This window comes from Alosa sapidissima, chromosome 24, assembly GCF_018492685.1.
Source record: "Alosa sapidissima isolate fAloSap1 chromosome 24, fAloSap1.pri, whole genome shotgun sequence".
In the NCBI taxonomy this organism is placed as follows: Eukaryota; Metazoa; Chordata; class Actinopteri; order Clupeiformes; family Clupeidae; genus Alosa; species Alosa sapidissima.
The window spans coordinates 7914845-7937566 of record NC_055980.1 but is presented as its reverse complement, the minus strand read 5'-3'; the positions used below and the strand labels follow the sequence as shown (position 1 = coordinate 7937566).

Genomic DNA, 22722 nt, shown 5'->3' with positions numbered 1-22722 from the left:
GCTGGAACACTTTGTTATGTTTTTTATGGTCCAGGTTGGACCAAGTTGTTTTTGTTGCCGTTTTTGGAGCCTTGGCTGTCCACAGAGACCGTGTTTTTTTTTACAGTGTATTCGGGCAAAGGCAGCTAGCGGATTGTGAGGAGATGTTTGTTGTATGTGACAAAAAATGTTTTAACTTAGAAACTCGTAACATCGCTTAGATCACCTTTAAGATTAAGAAAGAGGAAGTATCTTTCTATTGAGGACAGTGTGGTGTTACATGTGATTGGATCTTGTGACAACACTGGTAATATTTTGTCTTTGTATTTAAATTTGTGTGCCTAGAAATTTAGTGTTCAGTTCAGATTAAATAGTATTTCCGTTTGTGGAGCAGATGCAAAATAGCTTTGATGATAGCAACTGGGCAGAGGACAACCCTAAAAACACAGATGAAGGATGATGCACAAGACAGAGAAATAATGAAATAAGCCATTTGCAGATGTCCCATCTGCGCTGACTTGCTTTTCCAGGCTGACGGCTGTCTTTGGAAAGAACACAAGCAAATGTCCTGAAAACTAAGTGGAGCAGATTGTTTAAAGATTGTGTGTGTTTATGCAGCGTGTTTCACAATAATGATGTGGTCTTCAAACTAACAAATTGGACAGTGATCTTTATGTTTTTTTCTGAGGTTATGAGAATAAAGTTGGCTTGGTCAACATATAACTGAATATCATCTATGTACATTTATATATACATGTTGTATATTATGTATATTGCAATGTACAGTACAGTAACACATATACAGTACTTTATATGTGTTATATGTAGTGAATAAGCACATTATGCTATTTTAAAAACAATGCACAATAATACAGTTTTTTACAACTGTTTACACACGTTTTCAAAACTCTGTGTCTATTTTTCAAAACTCCACACACAAAACCAACAATCGGTCACACAAAATGCAAAATGCCTCAAATCTCCAGCAAAATGAGACACAACGTTCAAAATGTCATAAACACATCTTTAAATCAAACATTCGCCTCACATTACAAACACTTTTGTCATAATATGACATTTTGGATACATCATGTACACACTGTTGCTCAAAACCTAACGCTCTTTCGTCTTTAATAGACTTGTTTTATGTATTTCCATACAAGAGTGAAAGTTACTGTATCTACAGAGAGAAGTTGAAATACACAGTAAAAATGCAAGCAATATTGAAACCAAAAAATAGTGATTTTTCCCAAATAATTTGCTGTTGCGAATACAGTATTTTACAGCCAACAAGAACAAAGCAAAGCAAAAGACAATGACCACCAGATGTACATGGAGTTCTGAAAAAACTGATTGATTTTGCAGATGGAAATGACTGACTTACAGTAATCAAATTACTTTGCTTTTTCTAAAGAAAAGTGTGTGTGTGTGTGTGTGTGTGTGTGTGTGTGTGTGTGTGTGTGTGTGCGTGTGTTTATGTGTGTGTGTGTGTGTGTCTGTATGTATGTTTGTGTGTGTGTGTGTGTGTGTGTGTGGGGGGGGTGGTTATGTATGTATTCATAGGTCTATAGAAAAATGTATTGAGCTAATGGTAACTTGGGGAGACACAAAAATATAGTAAAAAAGATTTAGTTTTACTGTACACGTCGACGTTTTGTAGAACATTCCTTTCAAAGTATTATATCTGCATTGGTTCTGAACATTTCAACCGGAAATCCTCTAGGGCCAGATTGAAAGGGTCAATACCTACATATAGAGTATATCTACTGTATTCATAGGCCTATACTAAGGCAGAGATTGGATGGTGTTCCGTAAAGTAAAGAGTGTTCACACATGTGAAGAGAGAGAGTGAAGCACTGATGATTTAGTGTGGCATTTTGATGGGTTGTGTTTGAAAAACGAAATCAAGTTACTTCCTGTTAGATTTTTGTGTGTTAAGTAGAAAATTGTGTGTGGTGTTTGGCAAAATGTGTTTTAGTACATTGAAAACTGAGTCAAACATTGAGAATTAGTGTATGGTTTTGCAGATTTGGTGTGGGGTTATGATGTTTGGAAGACATGTTTAGAAAATTGTGTGACAAGCAAAGATTTAGTGTGTAAGCAGTTGAAAAAAACTGTAATACAATCTGGGTAAATTACACTAGATTACCAGCAGATGGCACATTCCAAACGGTTTCTACTGTACAACAGGCTTGTAGGGCAGTCTGCTGACAATCGGGTATACCCTAAGCAACTTCATTTTGCATCAGCTCGTATACTGCAACATATATAGCACAAAGTGAAGTGTACTCAAATCCAGTCAACACAATCCAATATCTAGCATGGAAACATGAGGTATTAGGTTCCAAAACATTTTTGGATGTCTGGTAAACAATCTTGAGTTGCAATCAGTGTGAGGCTTGTTCTCCTGACTGATGACAGACATGGAGAATATTTAAAAAACATACACTGCAATTTCCCCTGCAGGAGTCCGGCCGCTTGCTTGGACCTGATCACCATGCAGGGAGAGCGAGTGCATGCGAAAGACATCAACAGCACTGACCTCCAACAAGAACAACACTGCCAACGACCTGTAATGATACCTTTACACCGTACATACAGTAAATCTCAAAATCATGTGGGTTTGACTGGAGAATGAGAGGCTGTAGAAAATGCAGGTTTTCTTTTTTTCCCTTCTTTTGGACCACAAAGTCCCATATAATCCCTCACATTAAATTCTAAGTACTCACATCACATTATATAAGATACTACAGTATAGATGAGAGATGATGAAAAATTAATATCACTGCTCAGTCTGCTTGGCAACCTTGTTATTGTGATGCCATTTTTGTAGTTGTTTTCTAGAGCAATGTTGTCATCGAGTAATTAGCACAAGCTAAATGCAAATGTTCCAGCTGATCTTGTCTCTCAGGGAAATGCATTGATGAGTCATGGCTGACGGAGCTGGATGTTCCGTGGTAAATGTCTTGTATCCCATTAATTTCCAAATTGCAAATCAGAAGCCCTGTCAAGGCCGAGCTGATTGTATTACAAGCCATATCCCAAAAGAGGAAAGATGCTGCTTATGAAACTGGACAGGATCCGTGATTCAATTGCGGCCCGGTCTAACCCAATTTGGCCACGGCACCATTGGCCTCTCCCAGTCAGATGACACATACGCTCAGCAGCTCCGCCCAGTCAAGTCCAAGCCAGGCGGTGTTTGCACTGTCTAAAGCCATGAGGGAAGTAGATACATGGATGAAACAATGGGGGCTCTATGCTGCATAAATGTGCAAGTTTGGCTCATGGGCTGGGTATGTGGGTGTCATGTCTTCCACAAAGGTCATGCTGAAGCTGGCATAGAATTGACACTGAGATGAGAATATGCATGGGTGTTGTCAGATTAGTTAAGAATCTAAAAATACACAGGCTGTAATACACACTTCTTCACTTCTGTACTGATTTCAAAAATACAACCTGTGCCTACAAACTGACTATTTTTCTCTTTACTTGACAAATTGAATTTTCTTCACAAACAGTAGACCATGGGCAACTCACTGAAAACCTCTAGTAACAGACTCTCCAAAAGAATCACTTTCCAAATGTCCTTCACAGCTGGTTTATTCCCAGTGTTTGGGCTCTAAGCTGGTTCGGTGTTACTCTTTGAAAATAATGTAGTGCTATTACTGTGCATCTTCTTTTAATTGAGGCCAAGAACTTTGAGACCTTTGGCCGAGGACAGCCAATGCTTGATGTGCAGATCACCAAGGGATGACATCTGGGAACAAGTTTATGCTGAAAAGTATGTGCTGAAGTTACTGTGCTAGGCAGGCAGGAAGGATGTCAGGTCAGCCTGTGTGTTTGCTCCTGTTGTTGACCCTCAACTTGACCTCTTGCCGGCTCACGATCCGTAAAACAATCAACTATCCGCGAAAGGGCGCTTGGCGTGTCTTTCACTTCCTGCAGGGCATGACACGGCGGCGGTTTTGTCACATGTCAACCCCTGGACTATCAATGAGTAAGGCCAACGGATTTGCAGTCAGGGCAGAGCTACTTTCCCAATGAGCTCCTTCCTTTTCTGAGGGGGACATCCGACTCCATCACTTCTGTCTGATCATGTGCACATTTTTGGTTGAGGGGCGCTGATGATTTAAACTGAATTGTCCTTTTCGCATGGATTACCGTAATTGTCCAGCTGTGTGGTCCTCAAAGCTGCAAATCATTCATTTCCCATTACTACAGTGTCAGTTTTGGCAGAGGGATGCAAGCTAACCCAGTTACCCCCCTCCCTCACAGCTGAAGGAAACCAGTCATGGACTGACTGGCTGATGTGTGCATGCAGATGTGTGAGTGTGTGTGTCCTTGAAGATTCAGGTGATCATTGCATGTGCTGTGTGTGCATGACTATTGTGTGTGTGTGCGTGCGTGCGTGCATGCGTGTGTGTGTGCATGCATGTCTGTGTGTGTGTGTGTATGAAGGGGAAAGAGAGAGGTGTTACAGATTGTTTCTTTATTACCCAGAGACAATGCATGCTAGCATCTGCTTCCAACCATCACTTATCTAATGCCGAGGGCTGTGACAGAGTTGTGAAACCGCAATCTTGTATAATTTGAAATGCATGTGCTTCGCTCGCACAGGAAACACCATTTGTACACACACATGAACGCACATACAGACACACACACACACACACACACACATACACACACACACACACACACAAACATACACATACACACACACACACAGACACACACACACACACACAGATACAGGCAGCAGTCTTCACACATATTGTGCTGAAAATAGAATATGACTTCAAGGCAACTCCTTGAGCCCAGTAGGCTACTCATTTTGATCTGTCTTGTTCTCCTGTCTCTATGTTAACCTGTGGCTGTGGCTTTGCTGAGGCAGTGTGAGATTAATGGGGACTTAAGACCTCTGCCAGAGTCTCATCTTGCCTCTGTACGTATACTGACTGATGGAGGAAATAACTCAAGCTGCTAATGGACATATCCACTCAGTGAGCACTTAGAGCCTAAGTTACTTCATTGAGCCACACCCAGACTCAAAGTTAACCAGATTCTATCCATTTAGGGAAGCCCTTACAATCTATTCTGTGAGGGTCTTTTATTTCGAAACTCAGTTTGGCACAGTATCAAAATGTTTTTCTGAAGAAGGTCGCAGAAGTATATTTCTCATTGAGTCTTTCTGTATGCAAACCCCCATCCTCAACACTTTCTGCATTACACTCCAACATCCGTTCAGAAGCAAGCTGCAAACACAATGGTCTTGAATCTGTGGGTTACCAGCACTGTACCCTTGGCTTTGTAGTTTTGGAAAGCCTCACTGATTGGCTGTGTACTCTGACTGTCACTCAGACTGATGAATAATACACATGCGGTGGGGAAGAACTTAGCCCCCTCCCCTCAGCTCAGCAGGTAGCATCTGGAGATGCTGGAACTTTCTGTGCGGTTGTAGAATTTCCAATTGAACTTTAGAACGTCTGTGGACCATACATACTGTGTTGTTTGTGTGTGTGTGTGTGTGTGTGTGTGTGTGTGTGTGTGTGTGTGTGTGTGTGTGTGTGTGTGTGTGTGTGTGTGTGTGTGGACTGTGATGCAACTTTCCTTTGTCATTGCGTGAGGGTGACGGCGGTTTTCTCTGTGGCACTTCCTGATGCTTTCCCATCTCTCTTTTCCTCCTCTCTGATTGCAATAAAAGCCCGTTTGTTTTTGGCTGTGCATTGTAATCAGGCCACTCAAAGAGGAAGGGCTCTTTGGATTTCCTGCACGTAGTCCAGAGCCCACATGGCCAATGAAACACCAGAGAGAAAGAAACAGACGGAACAGACAAGGCTAGTGGCCCAGGAGGAGGAGGAGGAGGAAGTGTGTGTGTGTGTGTGTGTGTGTGCGTGTGTGTGCGCGCGTGTGTGTGTGTGTCTGTGTGTGTGTGTGTGTGTGTGTGTGTGTGTGTGTGTGTGTGTGCCCTTGAACTTTTTACTCAACTTTATCTGAACTTAATTTCTGCAGTCCTACCTAGAATTAGGCCCATATATCTTATTGTAAATCAAAGTAAGAACAGCTTGAACATTATCTGTAGAAATCTGTTCAACATCTGAAACAGGAGAATGACTAAATACAACTCCCTAGCCTTCACAAACAGAAAGCTTACCTGTATGTTTCCTGTAATGAAATGTTCTGTTTCTCTATAAACCTCCTTGAAGATTCAGGTGATCATTGCATGTACTGTAAGTGCATATCTACATTGTGTGTGTGTGTGTGTGTTTCTGTGAGCCTGTTCTGTGTGTGTGAATGTGTGAACACACATTTGTGTTCATGAGGCTTCTCATGCAAATGTGAGAATCCAAAAGGCGTTTCAGTGCATGTATAACACATTAGTCACACTGAATTAGAGTAATAATCACTCAGTACAAATGAAAGCAGGACACGTGAGCCTCCATTCATCAGCCTCTGTACATCTATTAAGGAATACTAAGTGTTTCAGCATCTAGACCATCTCATTAGGATTATCAGAGGATGCTTCCTCCTGCAGTAATTGGTGTAGTGCAATAAATCTTTCCAATCCAGCCTGCAGTCATTGCATCAGTTACGCTGCTATAAAAAGAGATATATGCCATGCAAGTGGCTGCACTCGCGTAGACTGTTGTCTCATAATGATATAATATAACACAGTATTTTCACTATAGAACTCTTACTTAATTATCACCAAAGTTATTATTACCATTAGTTGCGCTTTTGAATGAAGCCGCACTGTGTAACCATTTGTTTCTGATTTTGAATGAAGGTGTGAAACATTTTGCCTGCAGTGCATCCCCCTTTGCAATCTGAAAGCTGACATGTGACATCTTTATCATTTCTTGTTTTGGGTCACCAGTGTTCTTCACACACTGCGCCAATAAATCTCTCTATCTGCAGATATATTTCATTTCACGTACAGGATCAAGGGGAGAGAGGAGAGTGCAGTGTTCTCCTGCCTTTTCCTGACGCAGGCACAGATAAAGATGCAGGATGATCGCTGGCTTGTCTGAGTGTTGAGTCAGAGTGGTGGACGGTGGACAGACAAACAGCAGATTTACGCTCTGCTCTGCGATTTCAATAATAACGTTGGCGACGTCCCCCTCCCCCTCTCCCTGCAGGGCCCAGGGGGCATGGAGACGGCTCTCGTTTCTGATGGTTTATGGCACTGCGGCGGGTGGACTTGGCTGTGCCCTCCATCATCATCATCATCATCACCCATGGGAAGCTTTTTCCTGCCCGTTCTGACTTTGTAATGCTGTTGGGCCAGAGGGTTTTTAGAGGTTGTTGTTTGTGTGTGTGTGTGTGTGTGTGTGTGTGTGTGTGAGAGTGTGCTTCTCTCTGTGTGTGTGTGTGTGTGTGTGTGTGTGTGTGTGTGAGAGAGAGAGTGTGCTTCTCTGTGTGTGTGTGTGTGTGTGTGTGTGTGTGTGTGTGTGTGTGTGTGTGTGTGTGTGTGTGAGAGAGTGTGCTTCTCTGTGTGTGTGTGTGTGTGTGTGTGTGTGTGTGTGTGTGTTGTGTGTGTGTGTGTGTGTGTGTGTGTGAGAGTGTGCTTCTCTGTGTGTGTGCGTGTCTTTCCCCTCCCTCCCTTTCTCTGTGTGTGTGGCAGGTGGGTTTTCAGTTTAGCCCTGTAAGAGACAAGCTAAGTCTTGCATGAAAAGGAAGCTTAACTACAGTATGTGAGAGGGTAAGATGGAGAGATCATATTTTTCACTGACTGTCAATCACCTTTCTCTTCCTCTTCATCTTTTGTGTGTGTGTTTTTTTTTTGTGCTATTCTGTAGGTCTGCTGCAGACCCACACCACGGGGCCGCTCTGCTCCTGCTCCTGCTGCTGGTGTCTGCAGTATGGTCATGTCATCAGGGGCAGCACACACACATGCTCTTGCCCCTCTATTGGCGACCCCAGGGCCCCATCACAGTGCGGGGGCTGATGGGGGGAGAGAGAAAGACAGCGTGGAGCTCCACGGCCCCCCCCACGGCCCCACACCCCCTCCCCCCCACCACTCTCCGGCCGACCTGGCTCCTCTGAAGCTCTGCCAAAACGGCTTCCTACACTGAGGTCTGCGGGGAGAAGGCAGTGGGCCTTTGAAGTGGTCACGGTCAGTAAGAGAGAAGGAAAGAGAGAGAGAGAAAGAGAGAGAGAGAGAGAGAGAGAGAGAGAGGGTGAGAGAGAGAGAGAGAGAGTGAGAGAGAGAGAGAGCGTGAGAGAAAGAGGGTGAGAGAAGGAGAGAGAGAAATGCAACAGGCACTGGCAAGCTGCCTGATGAGTTTGAGGAGAGGGATAGAGGGAGAGAGAGGTCTAAAGGAGGGAAGGAAGAAGGGAGGTAGAGAGCAAAAAAAGAGGAGTCACCGAGGGAATAAGAAAGAGAGATGATGAGAGAGTGAGAGAGAGTGAGTATGGGAAAGAGAGGGAGTGTGGTACAGGGAGTGCATGTTTAAATCATCGGCTAGCCAGCAATGTGCCCTGTGTGCTCTTGGAAGGGGAGTGAGAGCAGAACATGTTGACCTGCTGAGGCAGATTTATCCATCTGACTTCCTCTCATTTCTAATGTAACCACTTGATGGGGGATTTACTCCTGACCCTAGCTGGACCCGGCCTTGGCACAGACAACTGCCTGTAACATGTGTTGGTCAGTGGTTTTCAGAACATCCCGTTGAAACTTTAATGTTGTTTGGACAGGGGCTGTGGGAACCGAGTTGTATATGGCTGAGGCCTCGCCCTGTGTGTTTTGTGTTTGTAGGATTTTGGTTTTCCTCCACTAAGGGAAATATACAACACTGGCGACTCATCTCAATTACTGGGGTTTCGGAGGGTTTCTGTAAATAAAAAACATGTCTGCATGATATCCTCTGTCAACCGACAGTAAAGGTTTGCAGATTAGAACGTTTCTAGTTAGTAAGTTAACCTGGTTTGGAGTAAAACAACCTCCAGTACAATTAACACCACACCACATGCATATCCTAAGAAGAAAGACGGATATGGTTGTGGTGCAGCTTGTTTGAGGATTTCGCAATTACTGCTAAAACCTTACTGAGCTAAATAAAACCTCTCCAAGTTTGGACACACACCCTACTATCATTTAGGATCGACATTTCTCAAAGCGTTTCACTAGTTTTTAGTGCCTTATCATGCGAGGGCTTGTTGTAAATTGGACTGGATAAGGCTTGCACAGCCTGGCCAGATCTAAAAACTGCTAACTTGCATAACAGTCTGGACAGTAAGTGATTATCCGGTCAGATGCCCACTCTCTGCATGGTATCCATGGGCATCTAGCTACTGGCACACCGACGCCCGCACCATGCCAGCCCACACACAGCGCCCACTCCGACTTGGCTGCTCACCACGCGGGAACAGGGAGAGAAGGACAAGGCATGCGGCGGGCACAAGGTGAGAAGCAGACACTGATCCCACTGGGCGTCAGGGGCATTATGCCCGTGTCTTTTAGGGTGGCATAGAAAATGGATATATGTAAATATAGAAGAGCGTTCAGTGTTTCATTATGCAGAGGCGTGGTGTTTGTGCCAGCCTAACACTTTGGCCAAATGTTGGATGAGACATATGTTCTCCCTCTTATGAATTTGTTTTTCAGTATGTCCCTGCTGACATGCCATTGGGTGTTGAGACAGTGGCAGCAAACAGACCAGAATACAAAATGATTGGTTTTATATTAATATTAGAACCATGTGATGGGCTTAATTACTGTGTTTGTAGCCTACTCTGCTAACAGATATTCTATTCCATTTTGATACACTTTCTGTCCATAACCCATTCTCATATCAAATGTACCTAAATGTACATTTGTACCCAAATGTATGTAAGCCTACAACTGCTTCACCCTTCTGGAATGCTTTTGGGTTATATAAGTCATTCTCGCTCCTAGACTTGTGGTACATGCTACCTTTTAATGGCCCCCATGAAAAGCCACTTTGCTCCTTGGGTCGCTTGGCTGCTTTGAAGTTTGATATGACGCTTCTGGAAACTGTAATAGCAGGGAACACGCTCACGGGCCCGTCTTAGCATAGCCAGGTGGTGTTGGTGGGTTAGAGGCCAGAGAGAAGAGAGCCAGAGCCATTAGAACTGTCCATGAGGGTCCACAAGTGTATCCAGCGTTCAGGCGCAAGAGCATGGGATGACAGACAGGTCACATCTTTGGTCATACTCACTTATAAATCCCCCTCCCACACACAGGCCGAGAGAGTCCAGCTGAAGCTAATTATACTGTAATGTCAGTGGAAGACCTTCACCATGCTCACACGGGGGCCATAACGTTTAAATATCTTGGATAATATTGTTCCACCACTGTGCTCCATGAGTATGTGCTGTTAAATATATTTCTTAAGGTCTTAATGGAATTATTTTTGTGTATGGAAAATCAGTTCTTGTTTATGTCCCTGTGGTGTAGCTGATGTTTGGATCTAAGTTAAGTTTCACACTAAGAAAATGTTTTCTTTTGTCCCTAGTGGAAATAACTTCAGACAAGACAACAGTTGCATCTTCAAATGTGTCCGCTTGGGACTTGTGCCAAAATCATCACAGCCATGCTCTATCTAGAGCACTTCAAAAATGGGAAGTTTTGTTTTATTTTTATCTAAAATATTTAGTTGTAAAAGTGCATGTAAATGCTTCTCAAATATGCATGAAAATTGTAGTGAAAATGCATGCAATGAATTGTCATGCTAAGATAAACTTACTATACTACGCAGTAACTATGACACTCCAGGAACATTCACAGCATCTAACATGGACATAATTTATCAGCAGTAGAATTGTCTTTTCTGATGTTTCTTTCTGGTTGTACATCAAGCCAGACGAACAGGTCACAGATGAACCTCCATGGGACACTGATGCTAAGCCTGCTCTTTCCCCCAAGCCAGACGAACAGGTCACAGATGAACCTCCATGGGGCACTGATGCTAAGCCTGCTCTTTCCCCCAAGCCTGACAAACAGGTCACAGATGAACCTCCATGGGACACTGATGCTAAGCCTGCTCTTTCCACCAAGCCTCGGTTTACACATCTCACTCCACTGCCCATAACTCAGAGCAGGTCGGCGATTGTTACAGTCTGTTCCATATTTCATCTCCCTGGATGGGGTTTTCCTAAGCCCCTAAGCACTTGCTTCGTCACTGTTTGGTAAGATCTGCTTGGCTCTCTCCAACTCAGGAACTTCTCTGCAATTACCAAGCAGTCCTCTCGACTTTACAAACATGATCTTTTCACCAACAGAAACACGTTTGGAATGCAGTGAATGTGGGTTGGGAGTTTGGACTGAAACATTATCATATCATGTTTTCCCAAAACATCACGGAGGTGCATTTTGGGGCTTGAAGCTTGAAACCTAATAAGCCAGGTGATTGTAATCAGGTCCAACTTCATGTTTTACAGTTCTGCATAGATTTTAGCGGTCATGTGTTTTAGGTTTCTTCCTGGGGCAGTTTGCATCGTAACTACAGAGATTTTTACTGTATTGTATTACAGGGCAAACTCATCTTGTTTTAGTTCAGGAGTTGAAAACATAAGCAGTTGTGACTCTTTTTTCCAGACAGGCCTCTTGTCTTTGATGTAGCTTATTGTGTCACGCTCAATATGAGAATGTAAAGGCAACCCACAATCCACTGATAGGACCATCCATCTGTCTGTCAGCCCATAATGCCTCTACCTGAGTGGGAAGAATAGACCTCGCTCTCAGATCGTGCTTCGTTGGCATTCTCAATAGGACATGACCTCAAGGACGCAATACTCCCATCACTCACCCTTTCAAGAGAGCAGCAAGGGTCAAATGTCTCGAGTCGATTGGGGTCAAAGGTCGAAGAAGATCTATTCCACATGTATAGGTCTCGAAGGAACTCTGTTGACCAACAATGTCATTAGATGAATTGAGAGCAAGTCACGCATGGAGGGCACATTGTCTGAGGACATGTTCTCTCGATGGAGCCTTCACACACACAATTACATCGTTCTGGTAATTGAGCTATTGTCTGCCATTGTAGGCTCGGGTCCATAGGAGCAGTGCAAGTGCTTTGATGTCAAAAAGCAGAACTTCCTCTGATCTTGTGTTTCTGTTTGTGCGAGAGGGAGCTACACACAGCCATCTCTCTGGAGTCAGCTCGACACTATTGGGATTCATTGATATGAGCTGCCGTTGGCTCCGGTTTTTCAACAGCCTCTCTCTCCTACAGGAAGAGATAGACAGAAAAAGAGGGTTAGATAAGGGAAACAGGAGGCAGCAGGAGGGAGGAACTCGTTGATATTAGCCACTCTGGCTCTGTTGGTTTCAGTCTTTTCCCTCAGGGAGAGTAGAGAGAGGGGGAGGGGGGGAGAGAGAGTGAGAGATAGAGAAAAGAGAGAGAGAGAGCCATCAACAGTAGCTTCTGAGAGGCCTCTCAGCCTGACCTTCGCTGCCCCTGGGGTCTATGGCCCTGTGGTGCTTCCAGATAAACACTTCCTGTCCTGATTTCACACCTGTAGTCTATCCTCTCTCCACGGGTCCCCAGAGGCTCATGGGAAAGTCGGCAAACTGGTCAGTACGCTCTTTAAAAAGCTCCTGTGTCTGGCCCTGTAGGCAAACTCTCTCCGTTGCATTTGACCCACAAATGATTTAATGTGGGACCAACAAGCTATAAATGACCGCATACACATAGACAGTACTATATTTAACTAGTGCCTGATACCAACAGGATATATTGCAGTCACTATTCGAAGGCAGGGCTGCTCTAGGGGTTTTGTATTGTTTGCTTGAACAAGAGGACATTAAAAGCACCATGACTTCAGCACCATCACTCAAGGAAACTGCGTCTGTGGCAGGCAACAGGAAGCCTGGGTGGATCTGTATATCTTCAAGCTGGTTAGGGGGTGGGGGGATTGGAAGAAAGGTAGAGGGAAGGAGAGAGGGATGGAGTGAGAGAGTGAAAGAGAGAGAGAGGAGGACAGAAGGAGGGGTGGATGAGGGATTAGAGGCCTGTTGTCTCAGTGTGAGTGCTGGCACCAGCGCCACTGCTCTGCATCTCAGCCGTCCACAGGAACCCTTTCTGACAGGAGGGTGGAGAGTTCAGTCTTCACCAGTAACACCCCCAACCCCCTCCCCTCCACACACACACACACACACACACACACACACACACATATACACATACACACACACACACGCGCACACACACACACACACACACACACACACACACACACACACACACACACGCGCACACACACACACACACACACACACACACACACACACACACGCACACACACACACACGCGCGCACACACACACACACACACACACACACACACACACACAAACTCTTCTTCCTCCCACCTCCTCCATCTCTGCTTGTCCTTCTCTCTTTCCCTGTTGGCTTTGCCCAGATTTGTCTACACTGCACACTGTCACATATGGCAAGTCAGACCAGTGGCTCATGAGGAACATAAAACACAGGTTGGTAAAAGTTTATGGTTCACCACCGAATACTTTCACCAAATGTGAAATCCTCTTTTGACATACAGACTTCAGATACCTCACAATATGTATTGCTCAGAATCTCAGACGTCACAGCAACACACCACCCAAACCTCAGAAATGAAGCAGGCCCGCTACACACCTTCACCAGATGGTCATTTGCCTCTGTCTCCCCTCTCAACGACCGTGCGCCGTTTAAACATCCCTCACGCCTGCGGCAGCCAGTTCTCAGACTAACTGGTCACTGATTAACAGTCTCCCTAACCAGGACCTGCTGCATGCTTGTACACACCAGACCCTGTTCTTAATCACCTACCCCCTACACGCACACACACTCCTTCCTCTCTGCCTTCCTTAGTCAGACCTGTCCCTGGGGCGCCGTCGTGTTTCAGCCAGCTGACAGCCGGCTCTGAGTCAGTAAACAGGGCCAACTCATGTATGCACACACGCGACCCAGGGGCCCAGTAATCCCTGCACTCTTACATGGCTATTAATTACTGTGCAGTCACCCCCACTCTGCTCTGATGTCAGAGGAGCCACTGGGGGCTCTATTTCAATACAGCATTTCATGGTGTTTTGAAGATGGTAATGCAATGACATGGAGGTAATACAGAGCAGAGTTGGCCTGAAAGTGATCATGAAACACAGAATGCTTTTTTTTTGTTGTTGTTGGAGTGCAATAAACTGTAGCCAGGTGTTCTTTGCTTGGCAATATGTTGTTTACAGTTTACTCTTCTGCGCTAGATGTGCGGTTAGTGTTTTCAGTTTTGCACTGGAGGGCTATCTAGAGTGCTATCTGCAAAAGATATTTCATTACAATCATCGGGACGTGCTATTTTTAGGGACGGCTTCCAAGTAAACAACTTTGTTGGATGACGTTCTGAAGAGCGTAGTAGGTTGTTCAGTGCAAGAGAAATGCCATCATCCTTCTCTCCTAACACGCTGCTGTTCCAGGTATTGTTCCTGACTCCCCACATCCCTTTCAGCATGGAGGGAGACTGATTTTATCGAAACTAGAAAAACAGGCATTGTCCGGAGGAGAGAAAAAACAATCACTTCCTTCCACAAGCGTGTGTAGTTGCATGGGGAGGTTGATGTATTAATCAATGTAACTTGTTATGCTTTGAAAAAATGATCCTATCAGAAAAACGGCTCATTTATTCCTTTATATGAATGAGCTCCCTCTTGGAATAGAGACACCTGTGGTGTATGACATTCTCTTTAAGGCTTTCAAGCCTCTGCTTAACACCCACACTTGTTGAACTTGCTGTTCTTTGTGTTGTTTTTTGTGAACCACAAATCCCATACATTTTATGTTCACAGCCAAATCATCTTAACCCTTAAAGGAGTACCGTCACACCGGTGTGACGGGAATGTTGGGAAATTAACATTCTAAAGAATGGGTTCATTGAATTCAACATAGAATTTTAGAACCTTCAATTGTTGCGGAACTTAGAACGTTCAAAAACCTACACCTTTAAGGGTTAAGTCACACAGCTTTGCACAGCTATGATGTTGAACTGCACATCCACAGTCATAGGACTATAACACACACACATGACAATGATGTGGAGCTAATCAGCTGTCTGTGTGAAGAAGAGCAAACGTAGAGTATGAATATGATATGTAAATGTATGCATGAGACGTGCAGCATATCCTGTGGGCCACTTGGTGAGGCTGAAAGAGGAGAGTCAGGATAACAGAGGGTTAAACTCAGGTCACACTCTTAATGGCTTCCACATGGCTGTGGAGCCACTGGCATCCTACATCCCACCCTCTCTCTCTCTCTCTCTCTCTGCCTCTCTCTCTTTCTGCCTCTCTCTGTCTCTCTCTCTGCCTTTCTCTCTCTGCCTCTCTCTTTCTCTCTCTCTGCCTATCTCTCTCTCTCTCTATGGTGCTTTTCTCCTCAGACTTTCTGCAATCCATAGTTGCGGCTTAGCTTTAAATGTCAACTCAACATAAACATGACCTTCAATTAAGTGATAGCACAACATCTTCCTGTCTGCATCATAGCTGTTCTATTTTCAATCACATAACCAGGCACTTTACAGAATAAATGCATTTCTCCTTTCACTGAAGGATTTGCTATGACCACTCATTCATGTTGGTGTTTGCCATCAAAGCTCTCCAGTCTTCTCAGCCTGGGGCACGTTTCCCAAAACCAGTTGCTAACCGGTTAGCAACTTAGTTGGTTTGCAATGGGAAATTGCATTGCAACCAACAAAGTTCCTAACATAGCAGCTATGGTTTTGGGAAATGCATGGAGTAACTATACAATACCACTGCATGGACAGGGCATGGAGTAACAATACGATACCACTGACCCTGCCTTTGAAAACTAGTGGAACTGATTGAGGCCATAAACACTGTTTTCATGATAACAGCTTCATGGGTGAAAATGACCAAGCTAATCAACAGACTGGAAAAATGTACATTATGAACTTCTCTGGGTAGTCTATATGGAAACACTTCCATTGCATTTTTTGTAGATATGAACAGATCAGAAAGCTTACATTAATCTAAGAGGAACAGAGCTCTGTGTAAAATCGGAGGTTTTTCTTCCATGTGTTATCAGGCCTCATTTTCAGATACAACTTGTAACAACATGCATAATTATGTAATTAGAAAATGAGGAGTGTGATTCAAAAGTAGTTCCTAAAAAGATCATCCTGCTTTGAAGACTAAGTCGTGGAGAGGTTGGCCTTCCCTTGGCACCTCCTGAAAAAGGGTTCTGGGTTTGGTGATGGAAAATCCCTGCCGGAAGTTTGCGCGTCCTGCAAGAGGAATGCTTCTGATTTACAGGAAGGAGAATGGGACACATCCTCGGGCAGATCCCCGTCCCTTCATCCTCTTGCGCGTGCACACACACACACACACACGCACACACATAGATTTTTTTTTTAAAGGAACCACATAACGGTGTCCTGTTTTGCATTGCAAATCAAAAGGTCTTCTCCTTGATGAATGCCCCTTCTTTATTTGAGTTATTTGAGTATAGGTCATGTCCACAGCGCAGCAATATAAAATACAGCTTCTCATCAAATCTTGAGGTGGCTACATGTCCACACACGGGCAGTTTTTGGGGCTGGGCTCTGTTGGGTGCTGACCGTCGTCGTTCCTCGGCCCTTCCTGTTTGTGTCTTTGTGTGTCGCATTCACAGTGTCGCCCCATTCAGGGTCCGTGCTGAGTGACTTCTTGGCGGACAAACGTCCCTTTCTTCCTGTAACCAGAGATTTATGCCATGGTCCCCCCTCACTCACTTCATTGTCCCCTGGCCACAAATGCCATTACAGTTGCCAAGGTTACCGTGCAACACGGACCCAGCTGATTTTTTCCATGGGCCCTTCGATGGTTATTCATACACTCCTGAGGTGTATTAAGGCACCATTCTATGAGCTACCACGTAATGGACACCTGAGTCACAAATTGCCGCTGCTGGCTTTAACTTTAACACTTCCTGTATGACACGCTAAGACCTGCCATCTGTTTGGACCTCAGTGCGAACAGAACGTGTCCGTTGGTTACTTAATCCAGTCTGTGCACACGATATGCCCCATAAATAAACATGATGAGGGAAAAATGGAAGCCGCTGTGACTATGTATGTAACAGAGGCTGGCGCCCTCCATCACATTCAACTGCATCTAGTATGAGGAGATTATTTTATCTTGTGTGACTTGACACCGTGGACCAGTATGATGGTGCACCATATATATAGTTTGTTTTTTGAATGTAAAATCATCAGGACATCTTTTCAGGTGTGCAGGAGCCTAAATGGTGCTTGATTGATCTGAGATGATCAGAGGCAGCTGGAGGCAGAGGGAACATTTGTAGATGGGATGAAGGCTTTCCATTGGCTACCTGAGGAAACCTAAAGTGGTAGCTGTAACATCAAACGAGAGAATCTCTTTTGAGCATGAACTGATGTGGCTCAAACTCACCTTATGATAGGGTACCATGCATAGTGCCTTTTTAGACATAGAAGTGCCTCTCTACACATTACTAAGAGTTATTGACTGAATGACTTATTTCCGTGAATTTGATGCGTCCACATGAAACTCACAAACATCTTGCCATGACCAGTTGTTGAGTCAACTGTTTCCAGAGGTTAACATGCCCAACAGCTCTCGAATTTGGAACGAGGATATGAATGAGAGCTTGCCAGCCGACGCCTATGAGAGCTGCCGATTGGCCTGTGGCGTCTGACTGCCACTTCGACGTTGCCTCCCACACGTTGCCATTCTCGCGCATAGTCGTATTTAGACGGTGAAACTGAACTACAGACCGACTGAAACTCGCCGCCCTGTTCGGGGCTACTATGTGGGAATACAGCCTACCGGTCGCGAAGAGAAAGGATATCCTATCTACTGAGCCTGCTATTTCAGCTCGCGATTGAGCGCACAGAAGAAACGAGGTTACAAGCGGCAGCGAACAGTTTTGGAAAGGCGGATATAGCAAGGATATTTTATGCATAACTTCCAGCCGTTATCTTTCAGCTCCGTGGTAGAGATATGAAATGACATAACTGACACTGTGTCATCTGAAGGAAAGACAGTCTATTCATATCTACCGGTTGATGCGCGGAGCCTGTGGCTGCAGTCCTGAAATTCCTTAGTAAGGTAAGGTTGCCCACAGACTACAGTTCACGTTCACAAATGTTACATTTTGATATCCGATTTCAGAAATATGCGAAATCTTTACATGGAACTAACGGACCCGCTCTAAACACACAAACATTTAAGTCACTGTCATTTATCACATTTTTTTATTCCCATCACTATGGTAGCAGCAATGTTGGCGCGGCTCATCCTGATGCGACCACTAAATGAGATATGTCAGATATGTTTTCAGAAAATGTATGAATTTCATACTTAGAATGCCAGCCATAGGCTATCTCGTGATTACCACAGATGTAGGTATGTTGCCGTGGTAAAGGAACTCGCGCTGCATTCTCTTCATTATTGATAATAGGAGTGGGCAATCTTCATATTGTAAACGAAAGGGGCTTTCCCGTTAAAGAACAACCGCTTCTTTATGAAATTGTACGAGTAGCCTAGTCTAGTGGTGGTGACACAATCCCCCCTTCATACAGCGATATTACACATCGTGTTGTAAAATGTGGATAATGTGCTCATTCATTAATGAAATGGTCCCATTTATAGCCCAATGCCATGCGCCCAAATGCATTCAAATAACTAAGTGTTGCATTAACCGGTCAGTAAAAACGGAGTGGTACATAATGGAGTTGGAGTGGCGTGTGGGTGACAGAAAATAATGTTGTGTATGTTTACAACAGGAATACGGTTTACGTTTTAATTTTAACTAGTAATGAATAAACAAAACATTGTTTATTAAAACAAAAATTGTTGAGGGGATATTGACAACACTATGGAGAAGAAGGTATAGGCCAAATAAATCACTGCACCGACTGTCTGCGCATCTCAGTTGAAATATAATTCCTGTTGTAGTTTGGTACCAAATTACCAAGTTAGTTTCCATAATGCTAAGTGTCAGTGGTGCGACCTCTGGTCATCTTGATGACCTCATTGTTTGGGTCTAGGTCAGTCAGTCTAGATACAGTGGCACTTAAGCTCCATGTTACTACACTATTATACTGTGTAGGCCTACTAGCCGATAACTGAACTGAATAGTCCAATAACTGAACTTTTTAAGATTCTTTACGCATGCCAGTGTGTCAATTACATGAAATTGTAAGCTCAAGGTAACTGGACCTCTTTTACTCGGTGATGTGGCCTTATTGGGCACATATATAATGTAATCACTCTAACTCTGTCTGGAAGGCTAATTCATTCTCAATCTCAAGTTCTCTTAATTGTCTTCTCAGCCACAAACACTTTGGGGCAAAATTACATGTCATGTGACAGGGTCACAGTATAAAGTACACATACAAAACAAAATGCATGAAGACATGCCATAAAAAAAACAAAACAACACTAGCAACCTTAAAGTCATATTGTGAAAATCAGTGTATCTGGAGTAGCAGCAGCATCAGTGTAGCAGGAACGGACAGTGTTGTGGCGGTTGGTGAGTTGAGTTGAGTTGAGTAAAGCAGAGATCCAGATCCAGCAGAGTGAAAATAAGACTGTGTGATCTGTAGCTGTGGATTCAGAACGGCATCTGGTGGAGGTTGGTGGTGGGGAGATGGGAACGTGGGTCAGGCTTGAGTCACTCGAGTCACTCAATCTGTGTGGAGAGGAGTGAATCAGTTCCTGTGTGGACGACACTGACAGGAACTTAAGGATGGAATCCGATGGGAGCTCAGGGGTCTCTGATATGTCACATCCTGGTGGAGAGTCTTTAGGAAAAACATAGTGGATCAGGAACGCAGTGGATCATGTAACACAGTTTGTTTGTGTTTTAAACAAAGGGCACCTTATATTCTAATCTATACCATCAGCTATAAATCTCTTTCTCTCTGTCTCTCTCTCTCTCTTTCTCTTTCTCTCTGTTTCTCTCTCTCTCTCTCTCTCTCTGTGTGCTTGTCTGTGTTTTTTGGAATAAATGTTACTGTATGCATGTTAAAGAGGTTAGATCATTTGTCTGCATTTTGTCTGTTTTGTGTTGTGTTTTTTGTCTGTTTAGTCTAATCAGGTTTGCATATGTACAGTAGTGGTGTGTGCCCAGACCACTTTCGTATTTACAAGTCTGGTTCATATATTGTCCTACATGCTATTTTTCACATTAAAGGATGCCTGCTAAATTTGATAACACCTGGCCCTGCATATAAAAGATCATGCTCCTGGAAGAAGTGTGGGGTTATGCCTCATCCTTCTGGCGTCTGTCAGCCTTCTCTGAATGTTCCATGATGACATACACACTCACACTAGTGTGCACACACAATGACAAACACACGCCTCGCAAGCCTTGCACGGCACTTGGCACACCCTTGGCACGCAAACACACACTCACACTCACTCACACACACACACACACACAAATACATGCACGTGCTCGCTCACACACTCACACTCACACGCACATACAGTACAAACACATGTATGCACATCCTCACACATACACACACACTCACACTCACTCAGGGGTGTAAGCACAAGATCCTTAGCCCTATACATAGGCAGTCCTGATAGGCACCCATAATAAATTGGTGAATAACACACTGGTGAAAGTCAATAAAAATTCCTGATGAGAACAAGTGTGCGGACATTCCACCCTCTTTTCCTTTTGATAGCCTAGCACTTTTTGTCCAGCACCAGCCTTGGATGTGCACACCAACAAACTACTTTTCATTTGACGCGCCCATAATAAATATAATAAAATATATTCCAGACTTCAAGGGCCCTCCCTCCCCTTGGGACCCTAGCAATCAGTACTGGTTTTGCCCCCAGTCTGCCGCCCATGCACTCACTCACATTCACACGCACATACACATACATGCACAATTGCACATGCTCACACATACATACATACACACACACCCCCCCCCACACACACACACACACACACTCATTAGGGCTGAAAAATTAATCTATTTTTAATCAAAATCGCAATTTTAACTCATGCAATTAGCTAATCACGAAGGCTGCAATTTATCACACAGCTTGCAACTCCAATGTCCCAGTGGTTAACCTTGACAGACAGTGATGCTCACCAATCTGGATTCTAGATTGCCATACTACTCATGTACTAGGCATTGCTCACCAATCAGACATGGCCCATCTTTTGTAATATTTGGAATATTCAACTAAAGCCTAACTTTCAAAAATGATGTAGCATTTTTCAAATCAAAACGCAATTGCAATATCTGCCAGAAAAATCACAATTTTCACCCAAATTGTTCAGCCCTAATACTCATATACATGTATGTGTGCACACACACGCAAACACACGCAAACACACACACACACACACTGACTCTTCAGGGTTACGTGTCAGCTGAGGCCAAGAACTGCCATGTTCCACAAAATATATTTCCCGTTGCTGTCATTCTGTCAGAGCTTTTGCTGAACTGACACCACATCTCTGAATTATTCATCAGAGCTGTGCGTCTCAGGGTTATGCCCTATGCTGTGTGCTGCTGCGTCATCTGCGTATGTGGCTCTGTGGGTTCATTCAAGCAGTCATTCACATCCTATCATGGTTCAAAACTGAGCCTGAGCTATTTGGGTTCCTCTAAATCAGGCTTAGGGTTGAGCACTGGAAACTAAAGAAACAGAAAAGTAGAAGACAGTATTGCATGTGTGTGTGTGTGTGTGTGTGGGGGGGGGGGGGGTGTAGTTTGGAGAGTCTGGGCAAAATGAAATGAAGGTGTTATTCGCGCATTGTGTTAAAAGCCGAACAAACTTGTTGAGGCTTATCCCAGAGACAAGAGCGACAAATGTGCGGAGCTGCAACAATCCTGCATCAGAGGCGTCCTCTTTGGAATTCCGCTGGATTGAGTCTTGCGGTCCCACTGTGGTTCTTTATCACCTGCACTCTGTTTATCTGGGTTGTTTGGATTACGAGGGAGCTGAGTGGTGTGACTCACTGTCATCTAAAAGTGATAACGGTTGTGAGTTTGGGGATTTGCCCTTTATGCTTCCGTCTTCTGTTCTGTATTATCTGTTTCATTCTTTTTTCAATACTCCATCTACACGTATGTCTGAAACCAATTAGCCACTTCTCACTACGCCATAAATCATCACCAGTTCGTCCTTTTTTATTCTTTTAGAAAGGAAAAAACACAATTAAGTTCAACATAAAAAACACTGCTGCGTGAACATTTGGAATGTGTCAAGTCAGTGCCTTGGAATTCAAACTGGCGTAATTTCTGTGGAAGATTTGCGCCTGAGCATAAGTTGGGTGTAAAAGATGAGATGTTCAGTCTGTTGAGATTGAACAGTGATGCATTCCAGAAATTAATACAGAAATTAATGCTGAGTTAGATATTTCACACACACACATGCACACACACATGCACATACACACCCTTTCTGCACTCTGTTTGTAAGTACCCCCCCCCCCCCCCCCCCCCCCCCCCCCTCTTTTGGACCTCTCCCCTGGTCCAGCATTTGACTGGTGGCTCAACAGGCTGTGACATGTTTTAGCTGCACTCTAAATCAGCTATGATATTAGCCAGGCGGGGGTTATTTCAAGGCTGGCAGTATGGTATCCCAACCCCTGGCAGAGCACTGGTAGGACAAACATGGACACACTTACACATTTACACACACACACACTCACACTCACACACACACACACACACACACACACACACACACACACACACACACACAGACTGTCACTCAGA

The 22722-nt window shown here is 44.1% G+C and overlaps 1 protein-coding gene across 3 annotated transcripts in view; it reads left to right on the top strand.

The window, feature by feature from the left end:
* The first annotated feature begins 17440 nt into the window (after positions 1–17440).
* Positions 17441–22722, top strand: part of rhbdf1b (rhomboid 5 homolog 1b (Drosophila)) — a 42199-nt gene continuing 36917 nt past the window's right edge. Inside the window, exon 1 of one of the 3 annotated variants that reach the window (XM_042083524.1) lies at positions 17441–18073. The gene's annotated coding sequence lies outside the window, so the exon portion shown is untranslated. The remainder of the gene's footprint in view (positions 18074–22722) is intronic. The other 2 variants (XM_042083525.1, XM_042083526.1) reach the window with 2 other exon arrangements.